Source organism: Oncorhynchus kisutch, linkage group LG10 (assembly GCF_002021735.2).
Source record: "Oncorhynchus kisutch isolate 150728-3 linkage group LG10, Okis_V2, whole genome shotgun sequence".
Taxonomy (NCBI): Eukaryota; Metazoa; Chordata; class Actinopteri; order Salmoniformes; family Salmonidae; genus Oncorhynchus; species Oncorhynchus kisutch.
Genome location: NC_034183.2, coordinates 16,447,162 through 16,464,366, shown reverse-complemented (window position 1 = coordinate 16,464,366; position 17,205 = coordinate 16,447,162). Strand labels below are relative to the sequence as shown.

At 43.6% G+C, this 17,205-nt stretch overlaps 1 long non-coding RNA gene and 1 pseudogene across 1 annotated transcript; both read right to left on the bottom strand.

Annotated features, from left to right (window-relative positions):
• Positions 1–454: 454 nt before the first annotated feature.
• Positions 455–3,541, bottom strand: LOC116352952 (28S ribosomal protein S35, mitochondrial-like; annotated as a pseudogene).
• Positions 3,542–10,936: 7,395 nt separating this feature from the next.
• On the bottom strand, positions 10,937–16,972 carry LOC109897829 (uncharacterized). The gene is made up of 3 exons (XR_004211168.1): positions 16,777–16,972; positions 11,134–11,298; positions 10,937–10,997 (listed from the first exon to the last, which is right to left on the bottom strand). It is a non-coding gene; the product is annotated as an uncharacterized LOC109897829 (long non-coding RNA).
• Between the last annotated feature and the right edge of the window lie 233 nt (positions 16,973–17,205).

Below are 17,205 nucleotides of genomic sequence, written 5' to 3'. Positions count from 1 at the left end.
GAGGTGAGACAGTCTCACCAACAGCACACATGCATAAACATTCTTGTGCAAGGGGGCAGCTGGTTTGATGCGTTGGCAGCTGGTTTGATGGTTTGATGCGTTTTCATGTGGGGGGGGGGGGGGGGGACGACGACACACGCTCATTTTCATTTTGGAAGTGGGCTGCTCATTTGACGGCTACATGGAGCGGACCTTTGCTGAGAAGCTTGCTTAAATACCAGTCCCTCGTGGCACACCAGCCTTGGGTGGAGGTGCAAGCTGGTAGCGCTGATATTTGGCAAGGGTAGGGTAAAGCAATTGGCTAAGTACTGCTCTGTTTCAGCTGTTGTGGGCAGCCTAGCTGTATGGAGAAGGAGGTGCTTTCTGTACCTTTGAGTGTCATGCATACAGGGAACCTTTTGAAATGTTTGGATCCTTTTTTTGTCAATTTGATTGGTGGATTCAAATGAAGTATTTAGTGTGTGTTAGACATATTAGAGGTTCAGTAGTTTCTTTCCAGCTTCTCTGTACTGGAGCACGCTGCCCTCACTCTCACCCTCGTTCTTCAGTCTGGTCACAGAGTCCCTGTACTTCTGTACCTCTGGCTTTCCTCCCTCCCCTGCTAACCCCATGCGGACCAACGTGGACAGGGCGTTCTTCTGAGAGGGGCTGTTCTCCCAGCTGTACTCCTCCATGTCTGCCACAGTCTTCTCAGACTCCCAGGCCTCCGCTTTCTAGACAGAGTAAGTGGAACAGCACAACATTGTCCGCTACATAAGCTCAAACAAAATGCTAACCGGGATTTATCAGTTTATGACTCAATATATGACAAATGATAGGTATGTGAAACATTAAGATAACGGTCTGCGATTGCCCCTCTTGGGATTGTGGGTTTGGGGACAGAGCAGTGTGGAACCCCTTGAGTGCCCTGGTCAGTGATGTGATGCTCTGCTCTCCTGTCATCTCAAAGAGATAGGGTTTCTCCATACGTGGTACGGAGTTCCTCCATCACAGCCTGTCTCTGTCCGATCACATTCCCCAGAGGACAATAGGCCCGTTGTGTGGGAGCTTAAAGCAGGGGCAGTCACAGCCTCATCAGATCCCCTGCAGCCCTGGTGTTTGGGGTTAATGACCCTCATTACATCTATATGGTTCCTAATATCCAGGCTGGCTGAGGCCCAACCCCTTCAGTGGACAGGGTGGTAGGATGGGGATGGCTGGAGAAGAGATTCTCTCCTCTTTAGCCTGACTGTCAGGGTCATTACACTATCTTCACAGGGTCAACTAGTGTTGCAGTCCCTTTCAATCACATCGATTCAGTTAGTTTGCTTTAGAATCTAAGCCATTTGATTCAGCATACAGTAGTTCATGTTTTAATCAATCCGAGTTAAAACAGGTAGGTGACCATTGGTTGGACAGACTCCATATCTTCTATTGCTTTCGTCTCCACAGCGTGTAGCCCAGTGAATGAGACGAGGGTGATGAAATGGCGGCAGGTAGCCTAGCGGTTAGAGCATTGGGCCAGTAAGGTTGCTGGTTTGAATACCCAAGCCAACAAGGAGAAACATCTGCCGATGTGGGGACAAAGGACATTTGTGAGTTTTATTACTGGAGTGGAGCACAGAGGAGTGGAGGACAGAGTACTGGAGCACTCAAATAAGATATGGACAGATTAAATAGTCTCTTGGGGATTGGAGTGCCTCTAGTGCCCAGCAGGGGAGATGGTACGGTACACTACCTGCTGTGGTGGAGGACTGTGCTCTGTCACAGTGGAGCACTGGTTTGGATCAACAGCCCACAGTGGAATTAGCAACAGGCCCAGAGTCCGTCTCACTGAGTGAATAGATAGAATCACCCAAGCGGCGGCTAACACAGCTCTTTGTGGGCTAGCGTTACTACCTGAGCACAGCTTTCCCCGACCGGCAGGCTGCACTGTGCCTTCCATTGTGTATGCAAAGGGCAGCGGACAGTGTTCTGCTTCCCGGCTTGTACTCCATTCCCCAGAGAGACAAAAAGCCAAGGCTTTTTAACCAGCTAAACCCTGCTGCCTTGGTGAGAGAACTCCCAAAGGCACAACAGGGAGAGCCATTAAGTCCCTTGTGGCTGTACTCTCATGTGAAAACAGCCTGTGCTGGTGACCCTGACGGTGGATATCTCAGGTGTTGGTTGGAGTGCTGTGAATAAGTGGCAGGGTCAGCATCGGATGCTGGAGTCTGTTTTCTCCTGTTTAGAGGGGAAATGCCAGTGGTGACAATGCTGCTGTATGCCACCCCTCTGCCTAATCTCCTCATGCATTAAACCTCCCTTATGGCCTTACTCTTTCACACGAAGGGGATAAATAATGATTCACTTGAATAGTGAATCCCTGAACTGACTTGGATGAAAGGCAACATAAAAGCCTGTAACGCTCTTTCTATTTACAAAGCCCTAATGTATATACAAGCCCTTTACCTGTAGGGATGGTTTATGGTATCATGCATCTCTTTCCTAGTCCATTAGGCGTCTCTGATGCTTTGCAAAGTGACGGCCTTGGCTGCCTGACCATCTGTCTACCTATTAGCAGATGGGCTGGCTGGGTAGTGAGGTTAGGCGGAGGATCATGACTACTCAAGCTCTTTGGTACTGACCAGGGTCACATTTGGGAGGATGCTACATACTGAACGGAGCAGCTAGACATGTCATGAATAGAGCTGGGAATATATTGTACATCTGACCTTTCCATATTCTGTCCTGTTGAGCACATCTCTGGACTTGACTAGTCAGAGTAGTAGAATTAGACACTTACCCACGACTCGTGGGTCAGGAGGTACATGGAGTCAATTCTGCTGTCTCACAGGGCAGCTGAAGGAGCAAAGGGGAGAAAAGAAAAAAACATTTCAGAAAATACAGTGTTAGTTGAAATAGAGCCCCCATTTAAAATATATTACTGTAAAGCAACTGTAGTGAAGGACCAACACCTTATTGGTAACAGCACATTGAACAACAGGGGGTGCTGCTTACCTGTCAGTGGTGATGGTGAGTGTGTCTGTCTCTTTGCAGTACCTCTCTCCTACCAGTTTAACAATCTTCTTCCTGGCATGGTTGTCCAAGTTCAGACTGGAGAGCTTCACCTGAGTGGACAAAGACACATAAATCTGACATTATAATACTGGAACTTATTGGCTTTGGCAAATTGATTCAAATAAAACCAGAAACACACCAGAAACAATAGATGCAGTCATCCCTCAATCTGAAATAATATGCACTGTGCCACAGTAAATATTGAAACTCTGCAGCGGTAAGTCAGTTAATGTTGAAACTCAAAGTCTACTGAATTGAATTTAAATCATGGAAAATGACAAAATGACAATATGGTTCATGCTGCAGAACATTGTTCCCCCTTACAGCTTTGTGACAGCTGAAGTTCATGGAAGAGAAGAAGTGAATAATGAGACGTGAAGAGGCTTTTCAGGAGAAGGATTATAGGCTATTCTCTCGCATTGTTCCAGCACAATGTCAACCAAAACAAAACCTTAAAAAAGGTCACATTTCTCATTATTGAGACTAAGACCCTTACCCCCATTGGTCAAATCTCCTTACTTTCATCAGATTAGTCACATAGTTATTTAAAGAGAGGCCATGCTACTGAGTGATCAGTAAGCCCTTTGCAGATCGGGTGGAAAACAAAAGATTACTGCAGGTATTAACGGACATCGCGCTGCTTGCTTATCAAGTACCACTTCCTTCTGATTTGGCTCATACGGACACGCAAACACAGGACCTCTGCCTTGCAAACACATGTAACCACCCTCCTGAAGAGTCTTACAATCAACGTCATGCATTTTCTAAAGCCCTTTTTACAGCAGTTGTCACAGAGTGAAATACAGATACGGAGCCTAAAACCCCAAAGCAATGCATAAGCAGTGGCTAGGAAAAACTCCCTAGAAAGGCAGGAACCTAGGAAGAACCAGAGAATATTCACGCCTCGGAGAAGCTAGCTATTCGGCAGCGCAAGTGGGAACACTTCAGGCTTAGGAATGGGTTTCACACGTACTACACATGCATGTACCTCACATGGGAGAGTTTATACACACGGCTCACACGTATATTATAGAAATGTGACATGTACACACGTGTGCATGTTCTACAACTCTGTGTGTGTGTGAGAGAGAACCGGTTGCCACGCGTGTTGACAGGAAATGCGTGTACATACAGTGCCTTGCAAAAGTATTCAGACCCCTTGGATTTCTTCACATTTTACTGTGTTACAAAGTGAGATTCAAATTGATTTATCATTTTGTCAACAATCTACACAAAATACTCTGTCAAAGTGGAAGAATTCATGTTCAAAACAAAAGTGCACGGAAATGAACTAACTAAAATAGTCATTGCATAAGTATTCCGCGTCCTGAGTCATTAAATGTTAGAAATGCCTTTGGCATCGTTTACAGCTGTAAATCTTCATGGGTAAGTCTAGAAGAGCTTTGCACACCTGGATTGTGCAATATGTTCCCATTATTCTGTTTTTTTATTTTTTATCTTCAAGCTCTGTCTAGATGTTAGAGATCATGGCTAGACAGCGATTTTCAGGTCTTGCCCTAGATTTAAGCATAATTAAGTCAAAACTAACTTGACCACTCAAGAATTTACTGTCTACTTGGTAAGCAACTCCAGTGTAGATTTGACCTTGTGTTGTAGGTTATTGTCCTGCTGAAAGGTGAATTCCTCTCCCAGTCTGTTGAAAACCTACTTCAATCTGCTTTACCTCTAGGATTATGCTTTTTAGTCCTTTAAAAAATCCCCAGTATTTGATGATCTCAAGCATACCCATACCATGATGGTGCCAACAGGCTTGAAAATGAGGAAGTTACTCAGTGATGTGTTGGATTTACCCCAAACATAAGGCTTTGCATTTAGGCTATGATGTGTATTTTGTGTAGAATTACTTTAGTGCCTTGTTGCATACAACATGCAAGTTCTGTAATATTTACCATCTGTATATTTGTATTCTTTTCACCATGTAATAAGTTAAAATGTGAAGAAATCCAAGGGGTCCGAATACATTTGCAAGGCAATGTATATACAGTCCTTGACTTTTTCCACATTTTGTTACGTTACAGCCATATTCTAAAATATATTAAAATTGTCCCCCCAATCTATACACAATACCACAGAATGACAAAGCAAAAACTGTTTAGAAAATTTGGCTAACTGAAATATCACATTTACATACACTACCGTTCAAAAGTTTGGGGTCACTTAGAAATGTCCTTGTTTGAAAGAAATGCACATTTTTTGTCCATTAAAATAACATCAAATTGATCAGAAATAGTGTAGACATTGTTCATGTTAGAAATTACTAGTGTAGCTGGAAACGGCAGATATTTTAAATGGAATATCTACATAGGCGTGCAGAGGCCCATTATCAGCAACCATCACTCCGGTGTCCCAATGGCACGTTGTGTTAGCTAATCCAAGTTTATAATTTTATAAGGCTAATTGATCATTAGAAAACCCTTTTGAAATTGTTAGCACAGCTGAAAACTGTTGTCCTGATTAAAGCAATACAACTTTTTTAGACTAGTTGAGTATCTGGAGCATCAGCCTTTGTGGGTTCGATTACAGGCTCAAAATTGCCAGAAACAAATAACTTTCTTCTTGTTCTGAGAAATAAGGCTATTCCATGGGAGACCTTGCCAAGAAACTGAAGACCTCATACAACGCTGTGTACCACTCCCTTCACAGAACAGCACAAACAGTCTCTAACCAGAATAAAAAGAGTGGGAGGCCCCAGGCAACACCTGAGCAAGAGGACAAGTACATCAGTGTTTAGTTTGAGAATCAGACGCCTCACAAGTCCTCAACTGGCAGCTTCATTAAATAGTACCTGCATAACACCAGTCTCAATGTCAACAGTGAAGAGACGACTCCGGGATGCTGTCCTTCTAGGCAGAGTTCCGCTGTCCTTCTAGGCAGAGTTCCTCTGTCCAGTGTCTGTTCTTTTGCCCATCTTAATCTTTTCTTTTTATTGGCCAGTCTGAGATATTGCTTTTTCCTTGCAACTCTACCTAGAAGGCCAGCATCCTGGAGTCGCCTCTTCACTGTTGACGTGTGAGACTGGTGTTTTGTAGGTACTATTTAATGAAGCTAACAGTTTGAGAAACAGAAGTCCTCAAAACAAGAACATTTCTAAGTAACCCCAAACTTCTGGACAGTAGTGTAAGTATTCAGACCCTTGACTCATTGTTGAAGCACCTTTGGCAGCAATTACAGCCTCGAGTCTTCTTGGGTATGATGCTACAAGCTTGGCACGCCTGTATTTGGGAAGTTTCTCCCATTCTTCTCTGCAGATCAGGTTTGATGGGGAGCATCGCTGCACAGCTATTTTCAGGTCTCTCCAGAGATGTTTGATCAAGTTCAAGTCCGGGCTCTGGCTGGGCCACTCAACTCCTGCGTTGTCTTGGCTATGCGCTTAGGGTCATTGTCCTGTTGGAAGGTGAACCTTCGCCCCCAGTCTGAAGTTCTGAGCGCCCTGGAGCAGGTTTTCATCAAGGATCTCTGTACTTTGCTCCGTTCATCTTTACCTCGATCCTGACTAGTCTCCCAGTCCCTGCCACTGAAAAACAACCCCATAACAGAATGCTGCCATCACTGTTCACTGAAGGGATGGTGCCAGGTTTCCTGCAGACGTGACGCTTGGCATTTAGGCCAGAGTGTTTCATCTTGGTTTCATCAGACCAGAGAATCTAGTTTCTCAGGGTCTGACTCCATTAGATGTATTTTGGCAAACTCCAAGCAGGCTGTCATGTGCCTTTTATTGAGGAGTGGCTTCTGTCTGGCCACTCTACCATAAAGGCAAGATTGGTGGAGTGCTGCAGAGATGGTTGTCCTTCTGGAAGGTTCTTCCATTTCCACAGAGGAACTCTGGAGCTCTGTCAGCGACTATCGGATGTTTGGTTACCTCCCTGACCAAGGCACTTCTCCCCTGATCGCCCCGTTTAGCCGGGGGGGCAGCTCTAGGAAGAGTCTTGGTGGTCCCAAATTTATTCCATTTATAAATGGAGGCCACTGTGTTCTTGGGGACCTTCAATGCAGCAGAAATGTTTTGGTACCCTTCCCCAGATCTGTGCCTCGAAATAAGCTTGTCTCGGAGCTCTATAGACAATTCCTTTCGACATCATGGCTTGGTTTCTGCCCTGACATGCCCTGTCAACTATGGGACCTTATATAGATGGGCATCTGCCTTTCCAAATCATGTCCAATCAAATGAATTTACAACAGGTAGACTCCAATCAAGTTGTAGAAAACTCAAGGATGACCAATGGAAACAGGATACAGCTGAGAGTCTCATAGTAAAGAGTCTGAATACTTAGTTGGATAGCAACTAAAAGGGATGCAGGAGTATTATCTTTTCATTCAGATTATATCATAAAACTGGGAGTTGTGTGGCAAGCCTGAGAACAGTGGGTTGAAATGGTATCAGTCTGTTTCGGCTGTATCCTGGACCCTGCTTATCCTGCAATCTATCTTTGATTCTCATGCTAATCTAGGGGGATTAATGGCTAAATAATTTGTGTCGAGGTCGTAATCTAAGGGGAAAGTGTCAGTGGAGCAGATGGCTGGCGATTAATCACAAAATTCTTCTAGAGATAACTGTCAATTCTTTTTAGGTTCCATGCCTATTGCCGTTCTCCATTTGTGAGATGTTCATATGATGGAATATTGCAATCATACAGCGCTATGAAAAAGGTATGCATTGTAGAAGTATCTTAGAGCAGCGTTTCATAGACTTAAAGGAAAGATTCACCCATTTTGAATGTTATTGTTTTTGTGCATCTGAGTAATGTCCTATCGATTCCCTAGGTCATTTCATGTTTATCGGAGGTATTGGCGTTCAAGCAGGCAGACATTTGGCCGGTATGAAGTAGCATTACAATAAAGCCACTCTCACTACACTGGAAGTTAATAGAAATACTTTTTGATAGACAATTTCACAATCTTACATGTTAGATTTCAATACTGGCCAATGTCAATTCGCGAGGTTGTCTTCTCTCCAATTAGCCATTGATCATACTTTTGCGTTATTCCTACCTCAAGAAATGTGTAATTTAAAAGAGGATCTAGCAAATTTCTCCTGTCTGCCTCTTCAGTCCAGGGTGCATTGCATGGTGTCATTGCAAATTTCAGAGTCCACTCTGTGGCACATCAATCTGCAAGTTGAACATGGTGATATTGTAGACTCCTAAATTGAGTGCAGTTTAAGTGATTTTACCGCTAACTGGGTACTTCACCTGCTGATAGTGTCTTTGGTATTATTGTAAACTCAGCAAAAAAAGAAATGTCCCTTTTTCAGGACCCTGTCTTTCAAAGATAATTTGTAAAAATCCAAATAACTTCACAGATCTTCATTGTAAAGGGTTTAAACACTGTTTCCCATGCTTGTTCAATGAACCATAAACAATTAATGAACATGCACCTGTGGAACGGTCGTTAAGAAACTAACAGCTTACAGACAGTAGGCAATTAAGGTCACAGATACTGAACAGGCCTTTCTACTGACTCTGAAAAACACCAAAAGAAAGATGCCCAGGGTCCCTGCTCATCTGTGTGAACGTGCCTTAGGCATGCTGCAAGGAGGCATGAGGACTGCAGATGTGGCCAGGGCAATAAATTGCTATGTCCATACTGTGAGACGCCTAAGACAGCGCTACAGGGAGACAGGACGGACAGCTGATCGTCCTTGCAGTGGCAGACCACGTGTAACAAACACCTGCACAGGATCGGTACATCCAAACATCACACCTGCGGAACATGTACAGGATGGCAACAACAACAACTGCCGAGTTACACCAGGAACCCACAATCCCTCCATCAGTGCTCAGACTGTCCGCAATAGGCTGAGAGGCTGGACTGAGGGCTTGTAGGCCTGTTGTAAGGCAGGTCCTCACCAGACATCACCCGCAACAATGTCGCCTATGGGCACAAACCCACCGTCGCTGGACCAGACAGGACTGGCAAAAAGTGCTCTTCACTGACGAGTCGCGGTTTTGTCTCACCAGGGGTGATGGTCGGATTCGCATTTATCGTCGAAGTAATGAGCGTTATACCGAGGCCTGTACTCTGGAGCGGGATCGATTTGGAGGTGGAGAGTCTGTCATGGTCTCGGGCGGTGTCACAGCAGCATTGGACTGAGCTTGTTGTCATTGCAGGCAATCTCAACGCTGTGCGTTACAGGGAAGGCATCCTCTTCCCTCATCTGGTACCCTTCCTGCCGGCTCATCCTGACATGACCTTCCAGCAAGACAATGCCACCAGCCATACTGCTCATTCTGTGCGTGATTTCCTGCAAGACAGGAATGTCAGTGTTCTGCCATGGCTAGCGAAGAGCCCGGATCTCGATCCCATTGAGCACGTCTGGGACCTGTTAGATCGGAGGGTGAGGGCTAGGGCCATTCCCCCCAGAAATGTCTGGGAACTTGCAGGTCCCTTGGTGCAAGAACTGGCAAATCTGGTGCCGTCCATGAGGAGATGCACTGGAGAACTTAATGCAGCTGGTGGCCACACCAGATACTGACTTACTTTTGACCCCCCTTTGTTCAGGGACACATTGTCACATGTCAGTGGAACTTGTTCAGTTTGTCTCAGTTGTTGAATCTTATGTTCATACAAATATTTACATGTGTTAAGTTTGCTGAAAATAAACACAGTTGACAGTGAGAGGATGTTTCTTTTTTGCTGAGTTTATGTAGCTATGTTTGCTAGCTAGCTAGCTAGCTAGATCTTCAGTTTCTTGGCAATTTCTCACATGGAATGGCCTTCATTTATCAGAACAAGAAGAAAGTTCTTTGTTTCTGGCCATTTTGAGCCTGTAATCGAACCCACAAATGCTGATGCTCCAGATACTCAACTAGTTTAAAGAAGAACAGTTTTTTTCTTCTTTATTAAGCACAACAGTTTTCAGCTGTGCTAACATAATTGCAAAAGGGGTTTCTAATGATCAATTAGCCTTTTAAAATGATAAACTTGGATTAGCTAACACACCATGCTATTGGAACACAGGAGTGATGGTTGCTGATAATGGGCCTCTGTACACTTACGTAGATATTCCATTAAAGATTAAATGTATTTATAAAGCCCTTTTTACATCAGCTGATGTCACAAAGTGCTGTACAGAAACCCAGCCTAAAACCACAACAGCAAGCAAAGCAGAAGTTGCACGGTGGCTAGGAAAAAAATGAATCTAGTTTCCAGCTACAAGTAATTTACAACATTAACAAAGTCTTGCACTGTATTTCTGATCAATGATATTTTAATGGATGCACTTTTAAAAACTTTTCGAGAAAAAGGACATTTCTAAGTGACACCAACCTTTTGAATTGTAGTGTATAAAAATGATGCCAATTCATGAGGCAGCAGGTAGCCTAGTGGTTAGAGTGTTGGACTCGTAACCGAAAGGTTGCAAGATCAAATCCCCAAGCTGACAAAGTAAAGAAAATCTGTCCCTGAGTTAACCCACTGTTCTTAGGCCATCATTGAAAATAAGAATTTGTTCTTAACTGACTTGCCTAGTTAAATAAAAGGTAAGATTATAAATGGCTGAGAGTCTGTCTGTCTCGTCCTGACACAATCAGAACTATGGGACAGCTGGAGGTCAAATTTCAATATTGAAACACTGTTGCAAATGTCAAAGACAGCAAGCACTTTTGAAAACCAAATGCTAATCTAAAAAATAAAAAAAAAGTGAGATAATATCTAGGTGCTTTTTTACAGTGGAGATCTAGTATATAACATGCCTGGCTGGGCTGATGAGACAGTGGATTGCGCAGTCGGATTTCAACTTCATACCCTTAGCAGGTGGTATCTTGTGTAATAGACACCGGCTGGAACGCGGTTTTAACCAAATCAACATCCAGGATTAGACGCACACGTTGTATAATTGTTAATTAAATACTACCACTCAATAAGCACTTTGACTTACGCTTCAGAGCTTCGCAGTGTTTCTTTATGGCTGCTGGAGTTAAATGCAAAAAGTTTGGAATCTGAAACAGACAAGAGTTTTCATAAATGCCTGTATGATCTGACAGCACAATATATAGCCTTAAATGGTACAAATGATTTCCATCCCAATGCATAATCAAAAGCTCTGACATGTCAGGTTGGAGGTGAGGAACTGACCTTGAGCTCTAGGTTGCCCTTCTTCTCCGGAGGCACCCCTCTCTTCACTGGGAAGCCCATGCGGACAGGCAGGGGCACAGAGCCCTGTCTGAAGGGGGCAGCGTTCGGGTACACTGCTGTCCAGTCCTGGTCTACAGGCATCCTATCTGTCCTGGGGTCACCCACCTGACACACCATGGAGACAGGGAACAGAGAAAAAGACGACTAATTAGAGATGTCACAACAACTTCAAAATATAGCTTTATTTTTGTCAATATACAGCTTCATCTAAACTTGATAATACATTCCTCACAATTTGTTTTATTGGTAAATTATCTGGGCTAATTTCATGACGTGAACCTCTACCCAGGGACCATAATGTGCTGTAGCCAGAAAGAGTCATGTTGGTATGCTTGTTGGGTTGTTGTAGTCTATATTTTTTCTGTCTTTGTATATTTCCACTTCATTTGTACACTAGAGGGCACTATGTTGGGTCATGGGTCACTGTTTACTTCAGCACACAAGTAGCAATGATGGCTTGTGATACTGGCACACAAGTGACCAGAAAGTTGTATTTATTTAGATGACAAGAAAAGTGTGGATGCCGCCCAGGTATGGAGCGCAAACAATTCTCACCGTTTACACCTTGGAACTATGATAACGTTATTTACCTATGGTAATTAGCTAACTTGTACGGCTGCATCTGCAGTATGTAATGTTTTTATCTTTACTGCTATAAAATGGGCAAGAGACCCAACCAGAAATCTACATTTGGATTAGTTAAGATTGTAACGGGCTAATGTGATAGTGGTACTGTTTGGCGTTACACAGAGAATGTTCGACCAACATTAATTTGGCGATACCACCTTCGTTCTTGATTTGGCCATACAGTATCTTCAAAAACATGTCCCAGTCTAGTTGCAGGTGGTTCGTCAGACTTAAATGCTCAGTTATGAAAATAGTTTTAACTTCTAATGTTACAGAGCCATCTGTAAAATTACAAGAAAGTATAAATTGTTAGTATAAATTTAAAATGTCTAGTTGCGGGACGAAGCTATCGCTCTTCAAGGTTGCTCAAACATTTATGGTACACCAAACAGACCGAAGTAGACAGTTTCAAGTTCGATATTCGACAGATATTCGCGCTTTCAACTTGAGCCAGACTCCAAACAAGTGTCATGATGTTGGAAGAATTGAGCACAACATTGCACAGGTATTATTTTCACGATTTGGACATGAATTAGCTTTCCAAAGTGAATAAACAGTGGAAATGTGAGCAGCATTTTGTATTTCTAGTTGAATTAGTTAGGGAGCGTAAGTACAAACTTTTTTTTACATTCGAATTTCAATAGCTCATTGGTCATGTGACCTACTTGACTCAAAACAAGGTTCAGAATGTCCACTGACTACCCTTCTATATGGCACACCCTTTGGTTTGTCCATTTTCATCTCACACATTTTAACATACATTTTTCAAGCTTTCTAACTTCAATTGCTCCATGGTAATATGACCTACTGGACTCAAACAAGATTCAGAATGTCTACGGACTGGCGGAGACAGGCGCCGCGGGGCATCCAGTGTGGTAACGTGACCAATCCCGGAGAAGCTGGCGGGAGCCCCGGGGAGAGCTCCATTTTCTTTGTGAAGGGCAGGGCACCCTGGAATGAGTTCGCCCCGAGAGGGGCCCAAGCGTTGTGGTTTCGGCGCCGTCCAGTGAGCTCTACCTGGCCCTTGAAAATCAGAGCGAAACGTTTTAAATTAACGCCAGGCCATACCCATATCCGCAGCAGCTCCAAGTTGAACAGCCTCTGGCATGTTATAACAATGTAGGTAAGGGAAGTTGGCAAAAGAGATCCATAACTTCGGGATAAAGATTGGCTCTAAGGGCTGGGTCGGTCAGGCTGGGGTGCGAAGTGGGGCTGGGCTCGAGCCGCGTCTAGGGGAGCAGTCGCTCCGTCGCCCTCCTCTCACCACCATTGGAAGTTCGTTGCGCGGCCCATCTCGCAGTCTCGTGTGTGTGGTCTCGCAAGGGGCTGCGTGCGAGAGTTTATCGGGGTGGTGTCAGTCAGTGGGCCGAAGGCAGACCCGTGGTGGTTTGGGTCCGGCGGCGGCAACTCTGGACGCGCGCCAGGCTCTTCTCGTGGATCTCCCCAGCCCCACACATTGTAGGTGGGGAGGTCTCCTCTACGCTCACTAGACTTGAGGTGGATACTAAACCCATTGGCCCCGCAGTGATAGGGCATTGTATGGATCTGGCTCATGCCCTACGAAGTGGGAAGAGGTATCGCTAGCTTATCTGGTGAGGGAGGCCTACATCTGATGTGGGTAGTACTAGAGGTCGACCGATTATGATTTTTCAACGCCGATACTGATTATTAGAGGACCAAAAAATCCGATACAGATTAAAAATCGGCCGATTTTTATTTATTTATAATAATGATAATTTCAACAATACTGAATGAGCACTTATTTTAACTTAATATAATACATCAATATAATCAATTTAGCCTCAAGTAAATAATGAAACATGTTCAATTTGGTTTAAACAATGCAAAAACAGAGTTGGAGAAGAAAGTAAAAGTGCAATATGTGCTATGTAAGAAAGCTAACGTTTCAGTTCCTTGCTCAGAACATGAGAACATATGAAAGCTGGTGGTTCCTTTTTTTAACATGCGTCTTCAATATTCCCAGGTAAGAAGTTTTAGGTTGTAGTTATTATAGGAATTATAGGACTATTTCCCTCTATACCATTTGTATTTCATTAACCTTATAGGCACTTTAGTATTGCAAGTGTAACAGTATAGCTTCCGCCCCTCTCCTCGCTCCTCCCTGGGCTCGAACCAGCAACACAACGACAACAGCCACCATCGAAGCAGCGTTACCCATGCAGAGCAAGGGGAACAACTACTAGAAGGCTCAGAGCGAGTGACGTTTGAAATGCTATTAGCACACGCTAACTAGCTAGCCATTTCACTTCGGTTACACCAGCCTCATCTCGAGAGTTGATAGGCTTGAAGTCATAAACAGAGCAATGCTTGACGCACAACGAAGAGCTGCTGGCAAAACGCACGAAAGTGCTGTTTGAATGAATGGTTACGCGCCTGTTTCTGCCTACCATCAGATACTTAGATACTTGTATGCTCAGTCAGATTATATGCAATGCAGGACACACTAGATAATATCTAGTAATGTCATCAACCATGTGTAGTTAACTAGTGGTTATGATGGATTGTTTTTTATAAGATAAGTTTAATGCTAGCTAGCAACTTACCTTGGCTTGGCTTACTGCATTCGCGTAACAGGCAGTCTCCTTGGAGTGCAACGAGAGAGGCAGGTCGTTATTGCGTTGGACTAGTTACTGTAAGGTTGCAAGATTGGATCCCCCGAGCTGACAAGGTGAAAATCTGTCATTCTGTCCCTGAACAAGGCAGTTAACCCACCGTTCCTAGGCCGTTATTGAAAATAAGAATGTGTTCTCTAATAATAATAGTAAATACATTTTAAAAGATCGGCAAATCGGCGCCCGAAAATACCGATTTCCGATTGTTATGAAAACTTGAAATCGGCCATTCCTATTAACCGGTCGACCTCTAGGTAGTACCATCTACGCCCATTGATTTGCTACGGAACCATAAAACGGATGGAGGAATCTTAGGTTCCCACTGGGCATGAATGTTAACTTGATGAAATTCAAAGGAGCGTACCCACCTGTCGTGGTCACACTCAAAATCACCCATGGGATGACTGTGAACACCCATCATGTCAAAGTGAGGAATATCAATGAAGCGCTGGTAAAGATGGTTCCTATGGTTCTGTCCCGGAGGGCTGACTGGACAAGCAAATGATTGAAAGGGGATGATAATTATTTTCTGTTGCCGCTAGAAAATGTGAGGGGTATTTGGTTCTCAAGCCTATAAGTATTGCGCTGGCCCCTGATGTCGATTGGGTGTAAAAGGAAAAAAAACATTTAAAGTCTGCTGAAGGTTAGTAGCGGCAACTGATGTCCAGTTAAGACAGAACAGCCTCTGATGATACCACTGGGCATTACTCAGGGGCTGGGGGCAGTACTCAGGCTGTGGAGGTTGGGTTGGGGACTTAGTCTATGAGCGGATAAAAAAGTGGGCGGGTCACCAGGCGCACAAAGCCTGTTACGGGTTAACAGGTGCACGTGGTTCCTGACAGCAGGACTGTAGATATCTTAGTAATTCCAGGGAGTAAGCTATACTCTAAGGCCAGGGGAGAGGTGTGCTGACCAGGTAGGGAGAGTAGGTGTGGAGGTCTGTAGTTCCAGGGAGTAAGCTACACACTCTCAGGCCAGGGCAGGCAGGCGGGCAGGGAGTGTAGGCCTAGAGGCCAGGAGTCAGGGTCACCAGGTCAATGTGGGCATGCCTGGAGGTCAGGAAGGCCCCAGGGAGAAGGCCCAAGTGTGTGAGTGACACTGTCCTTCAGGGGGGCAGAGTAGGCAACTTCCTGTAAAATTGTGTGATATGAAAATGGACACACTAAAGGATGTGCAATGTGTAGGCCTGAGTGGACATTCTGAACCTTGTTTGAAGTCAGTATGTCACATGACCAAGGAGCTATTGAAATTTAACATTTTGAATAATTCATGTCAAATTGTGTGAGATGAAAATGGACAAACTAAAGGGTTTGCAATATAGAAGGGTAGTCAGTGGACATTCTGAACCTTGTTTGTGGTCAGTAGGTCACATGACCAAGAAGCTATACATATTAGAAACATTGCAAAACATGGAAAATTAATGTAAAATTGCGTGAGATGAAAATGGACAAACTAAAGGGTGTGCAACATGTAGCGCCGCTGAGTATACATTCTGATTCTTGTTTGAAGTCAGTAGGTCACATGACCAAAGAGCTATTCAATTTTTTTTTAATGTAAATAAATAATTTTAAATAATGTGAGATGTAAATCGACAAAAAAAGTGTGCACAATGTGTGTCTGTCACCGGGTTAGCTAGAACTAGTTTTGAAAGTTTTAGAGCTATTGAAATTTGAAAAATTGATTTGTCACTATGTTGACGGTCTCTAACTGCTGTTGGTGGCAGTAAGGAAAACTACAGGTGAATATCCAACCTGAAACGGTTTTACCTCTGTACCTATCCTGTAACGGCTAATGGAGCATCCATCACATTAGCTCGTTACAATCCGCTAGCTACGCTTGGATTGGAAAGGATTTGTTTTGCACAAGTTTATGAACATTTGCAATCCCACCTGTGTTCGAGTGAGTATCATGAACTTTGTTTGACTCGTTACATTACTTGTTCCTCACCTCTCTCCGTGGTCTTCTGTTCAAAGGTCCTCTATTAGGAAAGCCTAAAATTGATATTGAGTGTGTCAACAAAAAATATATCCAACTTCATTGAACTCCCGAGTAGCGCATCGGTCTAAGGCACTGCATCTCAGTGCTAGAGGCATCACTACAGACACACTGGTTCGAGTCCAGGCTGTATCACAACCGGCCGTGATTGTAAATAAGAATTTGTTCTTAACGGACTTGCCTAGTAAAATAAAGGTTATATTAAAAAAACATGTTTTTAAATTAAGCTAACCATGCCTCTAATTTTCTTAGGAAACAGTTAGATAGACATAATCGGGACCATGTTAGCAGGTTCCTCGTCGTGACAGCATATTGCATGTAAACTCACCTTTATTCTGACTAGAATTATTAGTAGACAAGGCCGTCGCGTATGTAGCCCTATTTAACGGGTTAAGCGCATGAATTCCATAAATGCGACCATTTATTTGTCCTAATGACAAAATTGATTTGTTCATTTTGTGTGCAGCCATGTTTGATCATGTAATGTCAACCTATGGCAAGTCGAGAGGGACAGTTTATGTTAGCGAAACAGAACGCACAGACAAGATTGGTATCGGTGCCCCCCTTTGATATAGATAATGAACTGCAATTTGCGAACAGGTGAAAGTATTTAGCCAACAAAGGGTTATTATGTATTTCGAAAAATGTAGGCCTATTTTAGAATTTCCTAATTTCTTTATCTGTTAGACTACATTTTAAGTGCTCAAATAACATTTAATTGTGTTTATGTAGTTTGAGTACCAGTCTCCTTAGCTAA